The sequence below is a fragment of the Malaclemys terrapin genome, chromosome 17 (assembly GCF_027887155.1).
Source record: "Malaclemys terrapin pileata isolate rMalTer1 chromosome 17, rMalTer1.hap1, whole genome shotgun sequence".
Taxonomy (NCBI): Eukaryota; Metazoa; Chordata; order Testudines; family Emydidae; genus Malaclemys; species Malaclemys terrapin.
Window position 1 is genome coordinate 4,966,007 of NC_071521.1, and position 18,665 is coordinate 4,984,671.

Genomic DNA, 18,665 nt, shown 5'->3' on the forward strand with positions numbered 1-18,665 from the left:
CAACCTGGCAATGACAAGTTTAGGTCAAGTAGGCAAGATCACAGCTGGACAACAGATGACTCTAATCTCTCCCCCCTCTGCAAGATGCAATAACAGAGCAACATTCCACTGCCTGGCTTCCACCCACTTGCACCATCGCTGACCAAATTCACACAGCCGATCAGGAAAAAAAGAAAAAGGCTACAATTACTTTATTTCTACCCATCTCATGTTACCCAGGAGTGAAACGGTTTGTTTTTACCCATCTGAATGGCAAACAAACTATTAAAACATTTTCCAGAAGAACTTGGACTCCTCTTGGACAGGTTTGTGTTTTCAATTTAAAGGAGAGATCGGTACATATTTAATTTAGCAATGGGGAAATCTCAAACTATTTGCAGGCTCAGTTTGGCGATTCGGTTCAGAGCAGTAGCTGAATGTTCAGGTCTCTAGATGGTGAGCAGGAAGCTTCATAAGAGACCCTCCAGTAGGATTAGTGGGACCTAGGTTTTGGTCAAGCTAAAAATGCCACGAGAACAGCCTCTCTCATATCTCATTTATGCCTCTGGCATCCCCCAAAATCAGAAGGCATAGATAGAAATGAACATTTAAAGTGAGAAAGTATTTTAAAAAGTTTACCCAAATTCAGAGGGTCCAAAAGGGTAAGGTTCAGCAACTTTGTTCTTGTTTAACCAGAACCAGCTGACACATCTTTGATCCACCTGGGATAGAGTGAAGGAGAGATACTTGGTGATCTTGCTAACCTCTATGAACAGGTGGAAGTGATCAGGTGGTGTGTGTTGATGGTTCTGCATCCATTCATGTGCACTTAAGCATCTGTTCTGTATTTATTTTTTTCCCCATCTCTTCCCCCACCCCCAGTACCTACTGTGATGTTCATGCAGGTGACCATAAAACAGGAAGAGTTAATAAGGGGCGATAAACTATCCTGACAAGAGAAGGGAGTCTCATAATAAGAGCATAAATAGCCTGGGAGTTTTATTAAAGTTTAGCCAGCCTGCCTCTGTCTGTCTCACTCACTTCAATAAAGGTTTTGAAGGCATTAAGTACAGATGGCTACAGAGCAGCAGGTAACAAAATGAATGACCCAGCTGGGAGGAAACAGACTGGTTTGGACATTTCCAATTATTCCAGAGCTATTTCTTTTCCCCCCTTTTGAAAGCCGTGTCCTGACACAAGCGCTCGTTTGTGTGAAGGAATCTAGTGCTTGCAAAAGCAGCCAGATAACAGCCTGGAAATTTTTTTTTTTTTTTTTTTTTTTTTTTTTTTTAATACTTATCCCAAAATAGCATAGGTAGTGGGAATGCAAGCTTTCTGCCCAGAGCTCTGCCAAGGTGCCTCAACCAGACCTGAAGGGACCACCTCCAGGAGAGACAAGCTCAAGCTCCTTATGGGGGGACAACTGGGGCCAAATATGGTGCTGATTTTTGTGATAGGGAGACCTGTCCACTGGGCTGAGATCCAACTCATGGCACGGAGACCACTGAACTGCCACCAAACGGTAGCATCCTGCTATCACATACAACTCTGGACTGGGTTTACACTGATGAAATTTAGAGCAGAATTTGGCCATCCGTATTTGCCTAGGCCTCAGCAGTGTATGAGATTTGCCATTCAGACCTGTTGTATTTTCTGTACAGCTTTAAAAATCAAGATTTATTTCACTCCTTTGCAAAAAACTTACAGGATCTGCAGAAATGTTGGTTTGGCACCAAAGTCAGTTCTGTGATGGAAGCAGAGAGGCACAAAGATTGGTTTGTTTGCTCTGAGAGCAAGAGCAGCGTGCAGTTGCCTGAGGGTTCTACCAGTACAGAGAGACTTATGTCCATGGCAGCTGGCAGACACCCATCTCCAGTGGCTGTAGTTTTGTTTTATCATTCGCCTACTCATTTATGCCTGGAAAATAATCACTGTTCTCCAGAATCTATTCTCCCCAGACAGCCTCAGCAGTTAGCCTTCTTGCTTTCCCACAGGGCTTCAGGGGAGAACCATCATCCTTCTCAACTGTCTTTGTTTCTATGGAAAGGCACTCTCCTCCTTCCTTCTGCATGCCGTGCCACTGTGCCTCAACCATGATTGGAGGGATCCTTATAGGCAAGGATACGAGAGTACTTCAGATTTCATGCCCAGTCCGTTCTTAGACTCCCTATAAAAAGGAAATTAGTACTAACTGTGGTGAAGTCTATTTTTTATGTTTACACCTGTCAACCAGGAACTGAACTGAGACCCACAAATAATTTTTCCTTGGACAGTACAGAGTTGCGAGATCGAGATAAGTTTCAGTGATGTTACAATCCATGTGGAACCAATGATCTAGAGGCCAAGGCTCATTAAAACATAGATACACTGCCTACCTCAGCCTCAGCATCTTGTGCTATTACACTGCCGCAGTAGCATTAATCATGCTTTCATGGACCAAAAAAACAGGGGTGAGGGAGGCAATTAGAAGAAGCCCCCTGCCCAGTATCCCTGCCCCTCAGTTCCCCCGTCCAGGGCAGGAGAAGGATCCATGCCGCAGTTCTCCACAGCTGCCTGCCCAGCTCTTGCTGTCAGAACCCTGCATGGATACGTTTGTATCCCCATCCATGCGGTTATCCACCGAAATGGACCACGGATACAAAGCGGATACCCACGCATTTGCAGGGCTCTACTTATCCTGCTCGGCCTCACCAGCATGCACAAAGACTTCTGAGTCCCTTTCTCGGAGATCAGGGATAGGGTCGGCTAGCTAACACTCCTCTAGGGCCGATTCCCACAGCCTTCTGATTGGGTGGTCTTTTCTTTCGTCCTCCCACTGCCCCAGTTTAAAAAACACAAAAGGATGGGGAAGGCCAGACATCATGAAGCCCGTGATTCTTTGGCAGAACCATCATGTTTGGGGGGGGATGGGAGCGTCAAAGGCTCTCCAACTGTCATCTCTTTGTAGTCTTTTCCTTATGGGTGAGAAAAGAACCCAGGAGGTTACATATAAAAATCAAAGCAACTGTTTTTCCGGTGTAATCAACAGATCAGGAGCAGGCTGTTCCCTTTCTTCATTTTACCACATTCTAGATTGTCCTAGAAAGAAAACAGTAACTATATAAAACCAAGAGGCCAGGTAAGTGTTTCAGTTTGCCAGAGCATTGTGTGCATGTTTTAATTCTGCAACACTAAGTGAGTCATAAGGAGCGAAATACAAAAGCGGAGCGTATATTTTCGATGTGCTCAAATGAAAGGTAAAAACACAGCTGATGAAAGATGAGGGAACTACTCTTTCAACAAGTGCATCAGCTTCTGCTGGCTGTAGTACTGAGCTCTCTCAGCCATTGCCTACAACAGCATTTCTGAGACGCCTCAACCACCAGGCCGCACGTCTTTCCTTGGGTGTAACTTTGGAAAACAAGGCCTTTTTTTGCTCCTCCTCGTTTGATTCTTTTCAATGGCCCAGTTATTCTCAAGCTAGTGACAGTAAACTTGGTTTCTACCCTTCTATAACTTTTAGGCACAAAACTACTTTTGACTAAGCACCCAGATGAAGCTTCCACTCAGCCTGGATTCTCTAATCGGAAAAAGGCTGGAGACAAATTTGAGGCACCAAATTGAGGTTTCTTCATTTCACCATGAAGCAGCAGATATTCTTCAAAAGGTCACTGAGAACGTTGGTGACATACGAAGACTAAGGGTGTCTATACTACAAACGCTCCAGAGACACCGCTGCAGTGCTGCAGCTACACCTCTGTAGTGTAGATGCTTACTACAGTGACAAAAGTGGTTTTTCCATCACTGTAGTAAACTCACCTTTCCTAAAGGTGGTAAATGGGTCAATGGAGGAATTCTTCCATTGACCTAGCTGCGTCTACAGTGAGGGTTAGGTCAACTTCACTGTCACATAGAGCATGAAATTTTTCACAGACCTGAGCAATATAGCTGGGTCAACCTGAGTTTTAGGTGTAGACCAGATCTAAGTTTTCAGTACATTCAGCAGAAAGAAGAAAACGGGCAATTCCTAATGAAAACACTAGTAATGTATAAGTATCTTGCCAGACAGGGTCTTGGACTGCAAGACCATTAATCTGAACAAGCTGAAAATACATCCTGAAGTGGAGAGGTTCACTGCAACTTTATTCAACTGCTTTGTTTGGAGGCAGAATATGATCCTGATTTCAGAGTGGATGAAAATGAGTCATGACAAATTTACACATCCAGTTATTCAAAATGAGATAATGGCTCTTAAAACGGCGAGGAAGATTTCTGAGTACATTTCTGGAAAGTGGTGTGCAATTTTGGTAGATGAAACAACACACTTCTTCAACAAAGAGAAAGTGGTGTTATGCCTGCAGTATGTGGATGATGACATGAATGTTCATTATACTATCCAGTGTAGCCTGTACATCAGCAGGGGCTACCAACTCACTAATTAAAGATGTATCATGTCTAAATTTGAGCATCAGCAATTGTCATGGAGAATATTATGATGGTACCACTAACTTGACAGTGTAGCAACCAGACTAACAACAGAAACTATGAGCTACATATACTCACTGCTCTGGGCATGCTTTGAATTTGGTGTGCTAGGACGCTCTTAGAAATGCTATTTAATTTTATCATTTGGTAAACAAACAAACAAAAGGTTATATTTCAGGACATAAAACATGAAGCGGTCGGTACAGTACCAGGCATCTACGTCTCTCTCTGCAGAAGCATTTGCTTCAATTTCTGAAACTCCCTTTCACCACATGCAACTTGGGAGACACCAAAGGATGCAACCAAAGATCCTGAAATGAGAACTCTCATTGGTGGAATAGCAGCTCAAATGGAAGAGTTGAACTACCTCTTTTGTACTGAACTAGGCTGAAAGTCCTAAACATGGTAAACAATCTGTCCAAAACTCTGCAAGGCTCAGGCATTTCAACCAGAGAAGGCCAATCTTGTATGAAAGTAACAATGTACTTCAGTCCATCTGATCAGATGAAAGCTACAATTTATTCTGGAAGCAAATCTGCCAGAAAAATTCAGTGCTGGATATAGTCAGAAGGTCTGGGCTTCCAGGGAAGAGAGACGTTCCAAGAAAATGCAAATAGGGAAATAGAACCCAGCTACCCAAATTCAGCAAAGGAATATTATAAGTACCTCTACTTTGATGTCACTGGTTTTTACAATGTCCAGTATTCAATAAAGATTTAAACAGAAAGACCACAAAATTATTCAAAATCTTGAAACTCTCATAACTCTAAGCATAACAGAAATGTGCTTCAGGTGTATGGTTTCAATTTCAACCAGGATTATTCAGCTTCATCTGTTGCAAGCCAACTGTCAGCTTACAGAAAGATCACTGAAGTCAATTCAGAAGTCTCAGTTCATTCAGCCAGACTGAACATCAGCTGTTTCCTGAAGTGGTAAAAGTTAATAAAAATGATTTGGTCATATCGGCAACCAATGTTGTAAGCGAGAACACTTTCAGGGGTCTACACCAGTGGTTCTCAACCTGGGGTACGTGTACCCCTGGGGTACCCAGAGGTCTTCCAGGGGGTACATCAACTCATCTAGATAACACACACTAGCAAAGTCCGTACAAACTAAAATTTCATACAGACAATGGACTTGTTTATCCTGTTCTACATACTATACATTGAAATGTACCTACAATATTTCTATTCCAATTATATAGTAAAAATGAGAAAGTTAGCAATTTTTCAAAATTGCGTGCTGTGACATTTTTGTATTTTTAGGTCTGATTTTGTAAGCAAATAGTTTTTAAGTGAGGTGTAACTTTGATCTGTCTGGCATACCCCCGACTTTTGGAAGGGGTACAGTAGTCTGGAAAGGTGAGAGCCACTACTCTACACCACATTAAACAATGGCCTTGATCCCCAGTGTGGACAATCACAGCTCAATAGGTATAGGACTTTATATGTACCCATAGACAAAACTGATTACTTACAGATGTTGCAGAAGAATTTATTTCAAGAAACCCAAGACAAAGATCAGCAGCTGGAACTTTTTCAGATTTGTAAGTCATTCTTTTTATTCCTGTTTTTAAAAAGTAATGCTTTAATGAGTAGTTTTGTACCATGGCTATATTTGTCCAGTTAAATAGAGTGTGATCAAATGAGCTTCTGTTCCAACCTTAGGCCTCGTCTACACTACCTCTTAAGTTACATTGCTCAGTGGTGTGAAAAACCACCCCCCTGAGCGATGTAATTTACATCATCAACTTAACGCAGTGTCTACACCATGCTATGTTGGTGGGAAATGCTCTCAGTGTTTCCTTTACTAATACAATCCCTGAACTTTAGCATCTGTGCTCCCATCTCCAGTTGTCTACACCTATGTCCCAGGGCATTCCCACATGAAGAGTTCGCCTGCTGGGCTTGCATGGTGGGCTCTCACCCACCCACATCCATGCTTCAAGAGGAAAATTTAACAACATAAGAAGAGAAGCCTTGTCAGACTAATTCCTTGTGCCCTCTCCCATCTCAGAACACACTCGCTAATTAAATCAGAATATTAAGCCAAATGCTGAGGAAGTAATTAGGGCTGTTCTGCAAAATGTGTCCAATGTCACAGATGGGCTAGAACCATAATATACTAAAACAGCAGGTGCGACTTACACTTACAGCATTGTAGGGCCTTTCACCCTGATGGGGACTGAATAGAGTTGATCGATTAGATGCTGAAACAATCTAGTCCATCAAAGATTTTTGCAGAAAAATATAATGTCTTTCAAAATGTTCTTGTTGTTCAACCAACCTCCTAACCCCATCCAGTTTTTCAGATTTTATATTGTTGGAAAAAAATGAAAAGGAAAGTTTCCACACCACAAACCGAGAGAAAAAACATTTTTTTTTAAATGTTTTATGGATGAGCTCATTTTCTGATGAGCTCTAGAACAAACAAACAAAAACCACACACACCCCCAAAACTTTACAGGCCATACATACACACCACTGAAATGCAGTCACCTCTGGGGTGGAACATGGCAGCCAGTCAACAGCTGCACGGCAATACTGCCCGAGGGTTTAGAAAAGGAAATGAAAAATGGAATCCTTGACTTGAAATTTAGATATAGCATTTATTGCTTATCATTTAATCACTGGGGCTATTGCTAGCAAGATTTCAACCACAACACCTGCAGTGCTGTTCTGTACGTTGATGCTCATTATATGGGTTTTATCATTATTTATTTATTATTAGCGTGGTAGCACCTAAAGGCCTTGAACAAGATCAAGGTCACGCTATGCTGTGTACACACAGATAGATAGTCCCTGCCCTGAAGAGCTTACAATCGATCTAAACCAGACAAGTCCCTGGTGGGAGCCAGGAATTATTATCCCCATTTTACAGGTGAAATATTCAGAAACAAAGTGACTTGGCCAAGGTCACGACAGGAGCCCAGATCTTCTGCGACCCAGTCTAGAGCCTTCTTCTCCAGACAATCCTTTCATAATGAAAAATCATTATGACGCCAAGCACTTGCAGAGTGTCTTTCGTCCAAAGACCTCAAAAGAGATTTTTTAACATTAATTAAGCTTCACAACATCTTTCCCATTCTCCAGACAGGTTACAACTCCAATATTTTTAAACTCTGTTGCCTAAATTTAGACACCTGCATCCACCTTTAGCCATGTAAGGAATAGTGGCCTAATTTTCAGAAACGTTCATCACCCACAGTCCCCCTCCTCGACTCCAAACATTTGAAAGATGTGGCTAAATGAGTTGTTCAATGTTCCACAAAGAAAAGCAAGCAGCAGGACTGCAGGTGGAACCCAGGAGTCTGGATGCCCAAACTGCCTGATCTCACCAGCAGACAATTTGCCCCTCCATCAGAAAGTTAATTTTGTAAACACAACTTTTTGTTTTCTGTATTTCACAGACTTCCTTCCCAAGCAAGGAGTTCAATCAATGTGACATACTGGTTCCAATAAAGTGAACGTGACAGGTAAACATAAGAGTTGACAAACTTGTTATTCACTGCATGATAAAAACCACCACAACGATCCACATAGGAAGTGCCACTCAGTAACCAGACAGGTTACAGTAACATGGAGGAGAGTCAGCATGTCTGAATACCCAACCAGAGATATTTCCTTGGCAACCTAATAAACTCTGTGCCTGCCACAGAATTGGAGAGAAACGGAGGCTGACCTCGAAACAGGGACACATTTCCTGACTATTTCCCAATAAAACAATAGAGCAAAAGAACAACCTGTTTGGGCCAACTTCTGACTCCAGCCAGGAGAGATGTGGATTAAATGATAAAATTGAAATCTAGAGTGATTTAACTATGCATTTCTAACACCATATGAAGCTAGACTCAGATAACGTGGTTTGTATTCTGACCATTACTGACACTAATAAAATTTCTATCCTAAGATCTGTGTGTTTGACTCCAATAGACCTTCATGAAACTGGAAACATGTGCAATGTCTTACTGTAGAACTTAGTTCAAGAAGTTTTTATTTCTCATGTAGACAGGGCCGGCTCCAGGCACCCAAGCACATGCTTGGGGCGGCACCTGGTAAGGGGCGGCGGGGGGAGCGCGGCACGGCATTCCGCGGGGGGCGGGGGAGAGGCGCTCCGGCGGTGCGGCGCTCAGCGGGGGGGGGGGGGGAGGGGCGCGGCGCGGCCGCGGTGCTGGGGGGGGGTTTCCGGCAGCGCTTGGGGGGGGGGGGGGGAGGCGGCTCCGGCAGCGCGGCGCTCTGGGGGGGGGGGGTCGGCACTCCGGGGGGGGGGGGGTTCTGGCGGTGTGGCGCTGGGTGTGCGGCGCTCGGGGGGGGGGGGGGGGCGGCGCTTTTTTTTGCTGCTTGGGGCAGCAAAAAAGTTAAAGCCGGCCCTGCATGTAGAGCTCTTGCCAGAAGCAAAGAACAATAAACCTCCGGTCTGAAGCAAACTCCCATAGAAAATATCCTACTGCAGAGAAAACAGTTTTGTAATATTGCAAAAAAAAAAAAAAAAAAAAAAAAAATTAAAAACCAAAAAAAAAAAAAAAAAATAGATTCAAAGTGGAAAGTCTGCAGATTTGTTGTGTGTGCAAATTTCCCTTTTGGTTTCCACAAGTGGCTGCTCTAGGATTTTATTTAAGTCTAATCATTCTCTACCAAGAAGTTATTAGTAAAATAAAACCATGATCCTTTGAATGGCTAATGGGAAACCTATAGCTTTGGGCTTCCAGGTATCTGCCGTTTCCTTCTCCATGACAAAATTAAAGCAGGAGCCCGTTGTGACCTCTGCAATTAGAGCCAAGAGGTTTGCAGTGCACTCCATTTATAGCCAACTTAAATGTATTCACTGAAACTCTCTCTCATTCCCCAGCCCAGATGAGCGAACATTGCTATTGACAAGGGTGACTAGCTAACATACTAAAAACAGACGGTCTCTAAGCAGAAGGATCCAGGCATAAAGAATTCCTTCTAATACAGGATACCAACCCTACTTTTCACTCAGCACAAAAGAAACTATGTAATATACACCAAATATATTGCTTGCTACTGATGCAAAAGACTGATACTCCAGAGACTCTGAACAAGAGACCAAAGAAAGTTGCCTGGGTTATTCAGAGACAACTTACTTCCTCACTCTTGTAATGGTGCTGCTCAGAAATACATTATTTACAACTATGGGAAGAAATAGGACAACAAAGGAAACTTTCCCAGCCTTTTTGAGACTATCAGCCCAGATGTCCTTCATATGGGGCCTAGAAATGATCAACATTTTTCCACTGAAATATGTCTTTTGATGGAAAAATCCTTTGTCGCCAAAACAAAAATATCAATCAAAGCAAATTTTGGTTTAATCAAATATTTTTGTTTTGTGATTAAAAATTTTGTTTTAATTTCAGTGAAAAAAAAAAATCAAATAAGCCAAACTTTCTTGCTTTCTCACCCACCACTTTTCCACTAGGTGAGAGAAGGGGGTTAAGAGGGGAAAAAAAAAAAAGGGGGGGGGGGTGGAGGGAAGAAAGTGCTTTTGTTCCTACCTAAACAAGTGTTCAAATTTATGAAAATTTTCATTTATAACTGAGTCATTGAAAGTTTCTCAATGGCCAGGACAAAACCTGACAAAGTTAACAAAAGGAAAAGATCAAAAGGTTTGGTCAGCTGGATACACACCTGTACTTCCTTCCAGAGACCTCTGAACCATACACAATGAAACTCAGAAGCAGCTGAAAGGCGCCTAGTTCCAGATTTCACAAGAAGCCTATCGTCAAACAAGGTTTGGCACAAGGTTTGTACATTTCGTGTCGGGGTTGGGTCAGTTATTGTATCTGAATAGATTCCTTTATGCCTGCAAGATGCACTGTCACTTATTTCATCATGCAACGCCCAATAACAAGCATTGGAACAAGACTCCCGGGCACAGCGGTTCTTAGGCTCAAACCAGACCAAACACAGCAGTGAGACTGAGCTGCCAGGACTGCCCTTTTTTGGAAGGAATAGCAAATATTCAGAACCGAGAGAAAGGATGTGTGAGGAAGAGGAGGTTACTCACCCTGTGCAGTAACTGACGTTCTTCGAGATGAGCGTCCCTGTGGGTGCTCCACTCTAGGTGTTGGTGCGTCCCTGCGCCTTCACTCAGAGACTTTTCGTAGCAGTACTCGTACTGGCCACACATGCGCAGAGGCTGCCCCCCGCAGTGAGTCTAGGATAATAGTGCACATGCGTGGCCAATCTCCTCAGTTCCTTCTCTACAACGGAGGCTACCCCAACTCCGAAGTAGAGGGGAGGAGGGTGGGTAGTGGAGCACCCACAGGGACACTCATCTCGAAGAACGTCAGTTACTGCACAGGGTGAGTAACCTCTTCTTCTTCGAGAGATGTCCCTGTGGGTGCTCCACTCTAGGTGACTTAAAAGCCGTGTATCTTAAGGAGGTAGGGACTTCGGATCTGATAGGAACGCCGTTGATAGTACAGCCCTGCCCAAACATATATCAGATAGAGGGCCTTGAGTAAGGGCATAGTGTTTAACAAATGTGTGCTCAGAGGACCAGGTAGCTGCTTTACAGATATCAGCCAGGGGAACTTTGCGTAAGAATGCTACAGAGGCAGCCATAGATCTAGTGGAGTGTGTTCTGATGCCGTCTGGAGGTGTAACTTTCTTCATCTGATAGCACAACCGGATGCACTGAGAAATCCAGTTCAAAAGTCTCTGGGTAGAAATAGGTGTACCTCTGGAATGCTCCGCGATGGAAACAAAAAGTCTGGAAGAATTTCTAAAAGGTTTGGTTCTATCCAAATAGAAGGACAAGGCCCTGCGTACGTCTAGTATATGCATTGAGGCTTCGAACGAGTTCGCATGTGGCTTCGGGAAAAAGGTTGGTAAGTGAATCGGCTTATTAATGTGGAACGAGGAGTGTACTTTAGGAAGAAAATTGGGGTGTAACCTGAGGGTAACCTTGTCTTTGAAAAATATTGTATATGGTGGGTCTGCCATAAGAGCTGCTATTTCTCCTGCCCGCCTGGCGGAGGTAATTGCTACTAAAAATGCTGTTTTCATCGAAAGGTGTAAAAGGGAACACGTGGCTAGGGGTTCAAATGGTTGTTGGGTTAGGCAAGAGAGAACTAGATGAAGGTCCCACGGGGTGGTGGGTGGTTTTATGTCTGGGTATAGGGTTTGGAGTCCCTTGAGGAAGCGCTTGGTGATAGGATGAGCAAATACGGAAGTACCATCAATTTTGTCATGAAAAGTTGTAATAGCAGCTAAATGGACCCTGATGGAACTGGAAGAAAGGCCGGATTGCTTAAGGTCCAATAGGTAGTCAAGTATGAGCTGAAGAGGTGCTGACGTGGGACTAAGTTGTTTAGTTGAACACCAGTGTGTGAATCGTTTCCACTTACATAGATAGGTGGTGCGAGTAGATTGTGTTCTGCTATGCAGGAGCACTCTTTGAACTTGTTCAGAACAATCTAGTTCATTTTGGGAGAACCATGTAGGAACCATGCTTTGAGGTGGAGCATGGATAAGTTGAGGTGGAGAAAACGGCCGTGTTGTTGTGATAGGAGGTTCGGAATGAGAGGCAAGGGGATTGGTGGTCGAATGGACATTTTGGTGAGAAACGGAAACCAGGGCTGTCTGGGCCATGATGGGGCAATTAGGATCACCTTGGCGCCATCTGTTCGTATTTTTATCAGGACCCTGTTCAGAACTGGTATCGGGGGAAACGCATACAGTAAGTTTTGGTGCCATGGGATCATGAATGCGTCTCCCAGGGAATGTTTGCCTAGCCCTGCTCTGGAGCAAAAATTGGGACATTTCTTGTTTTTTGCAGTTGCAAAGAGGTCTATTGCTGGGTAGCCCCAAATGCGAAATATGTTGCGAATGGTGTGCTCGTTTAATTCCCATTCGTGATCCCACGGGAAACGTCTGCTTAGTTCGTCTGCTGTGGTATTCATCACTCCAGGAAGGTAGGCTGCTGATACCCGGATGTTGTTCGCAATGCACCAGTTCCAGAGTTTCATAGCCTCTGTGCACAGAGACTGGGATCGAGCTCCCCCCTGCCTGTTCAGGTAGAACATGCATGCAATATTGTCTGTCATTATGCATACGTGTTGGTTCTTGATCAATGGTAGGAATTGACGGCACGCATTGCGAATGGCTCGAAGTTCTAGGACATTTATATGGAGAGAGGTCTCGGTTGAAGACCAAAGCCCCTGGGCTGTGTGGTGAGACATGTGTGCACCCCATCCTGTCAGAGATGCATCGGTCGTCAGTATGAGGGATGGAGCCTGCTGAAGAAAGGGGACTCCAGAGCAGAGGTTGGAGTGAATTGTCCACCACTGTAGAGAATCTTTGACTCGGGCAGGTATGGAGAGAGTCTTGTTTAGAGGGTGCACATTCGGTCTGTACACCGTGGCCAACCACGCTTGGAAGCGCCTCATATATAGACGTGCATTTTGAACGACGGAGGTGCACGAGGCCATGTGACCTAGTATTTGTAGGCAGTCCTGGACAGTCACCTGGGGACTGTTGCGAATCCTTGTGGCTAGTTGACTTATAGAATTGAAGCGGGCTGGTGGGAGAGATGCCAACCCCGTCCGGGAGTCGAGGTATGCCCCTATGAACTCCAGATGTTGGGTGGGGGTATAATGTGGATTTGTTTTTGTTTACTTGCAGGCCTAAAGATAGGAAACAATCGATGGTAAGCCGTATGGATCGGAGAGCTTCGTCGAACGTTGAAGCTTTGAGGAGGCAATCGTCTAGGTAAGGAAATATTACGACCCCTTGTTTTCTGAGGTAGGCTGTAACTACGGCTAGGATCTTGGAAAAAACACGGGGGGCCGTGGACAGTCCAAAAGGGAGAACCCTGCATTGGAAATGTATGGAGCCGAGAGTAAAGCGTAGGAATAGTCTGTGGGACGGGTGTAAAGTCACATGAAAATAGGCATTCTGTAGGTCGAGGGCTGAAAACCAGTCGCCCTGCTCCAGCGCTGGGATTATAGTGGTGAGAGTGACCATCTTGAAACTTTTGCTTTTTGACTAATTTGTTGAGCCGCCTGAGGTCGAGGATTGGTCGCCATCCCCCATTTTTCTTCTCTGTTAAGAAATAATGGGAGTAAAAACCCTTCCCTCTGTGTCGTTCTGGCACAGTTTCTACTGCTCCCAGTTGAAGGAGATGCTGCACTTCTTGGAAGAGTAGTTGCTCGTGAGATGGGTCCCTGAAGAGGGACGGGGAGGGTGGGTGAGGAAGGGGATGACGTATCCAATTGTAACTACCTCTATGACCCATTTGTCGGATGTAATTTTCTGCCATTGATAAGAGAATGGTCGTAGGCGGTGTCCAAAGATAGGTGTGCCGGCTGAAGTGGGAACGCTGTTTTTTAAACCCTCGACCAATGCTTCAAATCTGCCTATTAGTTGGAGGGGGTTGCAGCGCCCCTGTAGAATTAGGATGACGACGCTGGAATCTTGGTCTTTGGCGTTGTTGTTGCTGTTGTTGTTCCTGTGGTCTATAGGAGTGTTGTGAAAATGTGGGGTAGCGTGGTCGGTGATAAGGTTGATATCTATATTGTCGTCTTCTGGTCGCAGGTGGCTGGAGGCCTAGGGACCGGAGGGTTGCTCTTGCATCCTTCATCGAATGCAGCATGTTGTTTGTGGTGGAGGCAAAAAGTTTTTCCCCGTCAAAGGGAAGATCTTCAATGGTGCTCTGGACCTCTCGAGGGAAGAAGGAGGAAGAGAGCCATGAGCCCCGTCGCGTGACCACTGCTGTGGCAGTCAACCTTGCTGCAGTGTTAGCTACATCGAGGGCCGCTTGGAGAGCGGTGCGTGATATGGTTTGTCCCTCGGAAACCAGAGCTGTGAATTGTTGTTTCTTCTGTTCTGGGATGTGATCAATAAAATCCATGAATTTATTATAGTTTTTGTGGTCATATTTTGCAAGGACTGCGGTATAATTAGCTATGCGAAATTGTAGCGTCGAGGATGCATATACTTTATGGCCGAAGAGGTCCAGGCGTTTACTGTCCTTGTTGGCTGGGGTGGAGCGGGCGTACTGTTGTTTGGCCCTCTGGTTTGCTGCGTCCACTACCAATGAGTTTGGCGCCGGATGGGTAAAAAGGAATTCAGAGCCCTTTGAAGGAATGAAGTACTTCCTGTCCACTTGTTTACAGGTAGGTAGGCTAGTGGCTGGATTCTGCCAGATGGATTTAGCGGGTTCTAAAATGGCTATGTTGATTGGTAATGCCACTCTAGAGAGGAAGAAGAGGGCTGCAAAATGTCTGTTAGTTCATGCCGTTGTTCAGTGACTTCCTCTAAGTTAATTTTCAAGTCACCTGCAGCTCTTTTAAAGAGGTCTTGGAATTTGGCATAGTCATCCGACGGGGTTGGAGGAAGGGGAAGTAAGGCTTCCTCAGGCGTTACGTCGGACTCTGCTGGAATAGGAGCAGGACTCAGTTGCTCCTGAGAGTGTGACGGTGCTGCCTGGTATCTTATGTCACTGGCAGGTCCGTCACGAGGCAGTGCTAAACCGGTGTTGCGCCTGGTCGAAGTGCCGTAGCGCATGTGTTCTCGGGGGTATGATGCCCATGGTGCCCAACATTGCCAAGGTGGTGGGTAGGGCATAGGTGTTGCCAACCAAGGGTTCACTCCCCATGGGGCAGGATACTGAGGACAGGCTGAGGTAGTTTTTTTGTAATCCCTGTTGATCTGGGTCTGGGAGTCTTGATATGGAGAAAAAACTGCCTGTGGATCAGTTTCCTCCTCACTGGAGGAAGGTTGTTCTGATCCTGAGTCCAGCATTGGAGAAAAACAGGCATTTATCAGGGGAGACTGCAGAATAGGTGAGACCAATAGATCTGCTGTCTGAGTGAATTGAAAAGGTGAGGCTCCTGCATGAGGTGAAAGCTGCGGAGGAGGAAGTTGCCCTGAGGGAACATTCCTCTGAGCAGGGGTTTTTCCTTTGATCTCCCTGTCAGCCTGTGCCACAGTAGGTGCCGGGGGGACAACATCAGCCCGCACAGGGTCAGGCAAGGCTGGAAATGTCGGCACCGTGTTCGTCTCGGTGCCGAACGGTGCCATAAACGAGGCAGGCAACTGAAAGCCTGAAGCCTCGGCACCGGAGCTTCACGCCGCCGCCGCAGCCTGAGGCGGCTTTCGTGCGGTGCCTGAGGAGCCCGGCTCTTCAAAAGTGCTGAGGCGAGGAAACACAGGCAGGGAAACTGTTGACCTGCCTGAGGCACTTTTGTGCCTCACCAACTTCTTTGTTGGAGAGGGCTGCCCCTTTTTTGTAGCTTTCTTCAGTTTTTTTGAAGCAGGGGGGCTGTGGCGGGCAGTAGGGCTGGAGTCGGCTCCTGGGTCTGAAACTGACCCGATAGACTTCTGCAGGAGGAGCAGTTTCAGTTTAAGCTCCCTGTCCTTTCATGCCCTGGAACTGAGTTTGGTACAGTGGGCATATTTTTGGGGAATGTGTGTTTCCCCCAGGCATTTTATACAATGAGAGTGGCCATCAGAGAGCGGGATAGCGTCCTTACACGTAGAGCAGCGCTTAAAGCCTGTGGAGCCAGGCATGGTAGAAGCGGCTGCGGCTGAGAGATTTTTTTTTTTTTTTTTTTAAACAGATAAAAGAACTAATGAGCTACACTAACAAGAACTGACAACAAACTAACTACTAGAACAGGTAATAGTAACAAAGTGAGGGATTTCCTAACGAGCCTGCTGAGCTCCGTCTCAGGCCGGGGATGGTAGAGAAGGAACTGAGGAGATTGGCCACGCATGCGCACTATTATCCTAGACTCACTGCGGGGGGCAGCCTCTGAGCAGGTGTGGCCAGTACGAGTACTGCTACGAAAAGTCTCCAAGTGAAGACGCAGGGACGCACCAACACCTAGAGTGGAGCACCCACAGGGACCTCTCTCGAAGAAGAACTCATGTTCTGGTAGATCAAAAAAAACTCTTCTAGTATTAAATGCCAACAACACTAGTTATTAGTGTTAGTGCCAGTGACGCATCAACCTGCCAATCCCTGCCAGTGCTGTTCAGACAAGAATTCGACTCTCTTCTGTACTTTGTGATCTGCAAGTTCCTAGTACAACAGTCACACCCAAACCGGGTGAGGAAGCTCATTATCAGAGCTGTGTTTTCCGCACTAACCTTGATGCAGAAAATCATGTAATAAATAATAATGAAAAACAGCACCTTAAAAATAGTCTTTTTACTTTGTATTTCAGTGCTAACCTTGCTATCAGGTTGCTGCAGGGAATGAGCAATTTTGTTAAAATCCTGCATTACAGACACTAGATGACAAATGTATTAGTTATTATTAGCAGAAATCTCTCAGCTAGTTGTGAGTGCTCCCATAGTGGTTTTCCCACGCGGTGTGATGAAAGGTCAGGAAAAATTATCAACCTTTCTGCAAGTTGCTGCAGGGCACTGCTATCCTTGTCTGCTTGGAAATCCACTCTGTTTAAATGCTAAAGGTTAAAAAAAAAAAAAAAGTTCACAGGTGTTCTGGGGAAGTTTAAAGATTTGCTCCCTGCATAAATAACCTCTATTAATCCAGGGAAGTTAATGGTGACGGAATACAAGTCTCCACTTTCACACCCATCTCCTGGTTGTGTAGACATTTCCCAAGTACAGCGAAAGGGCACACAGCAACATGAATCAGCACTTCTCCTGCATGTTTAATCTCATGTTAACATCATGCTGAAACTGGCATCCATGCTGATAAGTGAAATGAAAGATTAAATTGTTTACATATGCTGTGTAAAAACTTACTGATTAATTAATAGATTAGACACTTCCAATTCATGTGTAAATGCCTGATAATGATCTCACATTTATGTAACAAATCATTGGCTTAATACAAACTTAATTTTTCAATGTGATAAATGGCTTTTTCCCCTTCCCTGCCACAGAATTTACAAGCTACCCTGCAAATAGAGTTGGTTATATTCAGGGCCAGGTTTTATTTGCTTCTAGGCATCACATTACACAACTGGGGAATCTTTTTTGGAAACAAAAGTAAATCTTTTAACCCTACCGACACTCCAGCAGTCCGATGGGACTGTGTGTCTTGAAAAAAACATCAGACATTTGTAAAGGGGCACCCCATTAATAAGATTAGACCTGAAATGTAGGTATGATTTTAAAAAGTTTTATGAAACCAAATGGAAATATTTTCATCAATTTTTAAATTTGATTGAAACTCTGTTTGTTTGTTTTGATTTAAACCCTTCCCACATAGTGTAGACGATGGAAACACAACAGCGCAATGCTAGTGTGGAAGCAGAAAGGGAAAGCAATCAATCTTGTTTCACCATCCTAGTGCAGTGAAATGCCAAAATTGAACAGCCAGCCTCAATCTGTGGAGAATAACTGAACAGTTAATCAGTAACACACGTGGTGAAACATTATAACATGTATTAATTTTAATTTAACAGCAACAATTTAGATCTCACCTCCCCCATGGTGAGGGCTCTTCTGGTCCAGCACATCATCGCAACACTAGGGCTACCAGAACAAACTCTCTCAGACTGGGGTGCCACTGGGGAGACTTGGACAGAGCAAATTAATTTCCCCCAATATATTCATAAAAGTCATGAATAGACATATGAATAAAAATTATAGAAAAAAATCTAGCAGGTCATCAAGTCACTCTTGCCAGGTATCAGTGTGCTGCTTTGCCCATTGGTAATAGACTGTCAGCTGAAATCCAGACTTAAAAAAAATCTAGGTGCATATACAAGCCTCCTCATACAGCGGCAAGGGAGCATGTCCACTGCACGGATTTTCTCAAGAGCTCCTTAAAAGTTAGAGATGGAAAAGAGCTACCCCACCAACTCTTCCACTGTGTTCTGCAGTGCTACATCCAGTCCCATTTTCATTCACCCAAAGCAATTTCCCCACACCCCTTCCCTTGGGACGACTACTCCATAGTGCAGCAGGCCTCACTGTTTCCCAATATTCAGCAGAGTTTCCTTTGCTCAATAGTGTCCCGTTATTTCTCCCTCTGGCTACCTCCTTCCTTCCATTGCCTGCCGACAGCCACCTGATGACAGCTTGACAAACTATTCTTGCTTTTCCTAGTGCCTGAATGTGACCGCGCTCATTGGTGATCTGCCTTGCATGATTTGTACACTTCATTAGTTGAAATGATACACTGATCTGAAAGGTCTGGGATTCAACATTGGTGAATATTTTGGTCTATTACAAGCCCAGTACAGTCACTCCTTCAGCAAAGTGCTGTCAATTCAAAAT

General features: G+C 44.7%; 1 protein-coding gene and 1 long non-coding RNA gene across 10 annotated transcripts in view; one reads left to right on the forward strand and one right to left on the reverse strand.

The window, feature by feature from the left end:
- Positions 1-18,665, reverse strand: part of DAB2IP (DAB2 interacting protein) — a 407,650-nt gene that overhangs the window by 253,972 nt on the left and 135,013 nt on the right. The window lies entirely within an intron of this gene.
- Positions 86-14,323, forward strand: LOC128825110 (uncharacterized). Of its 3 annotated transcripts, none has more exons than XR_008442608.1 (3): positions 86-305; positions 13,089-13,175; positions 14,001-14,323. It is a non-coding gene; the product is annotated as an uncharacterized LOC128825110 (long non-coding RNA). The 3 variants fall into 3 exon arrangements; XR_008442609.1 differs by lacking the exon at positions 86-305 and adding an exon at positions 10,054-10,203; XR_008442607.1 differs by lacking the exon at positions 86-305 and adding an exon at positions 10,485-11,293.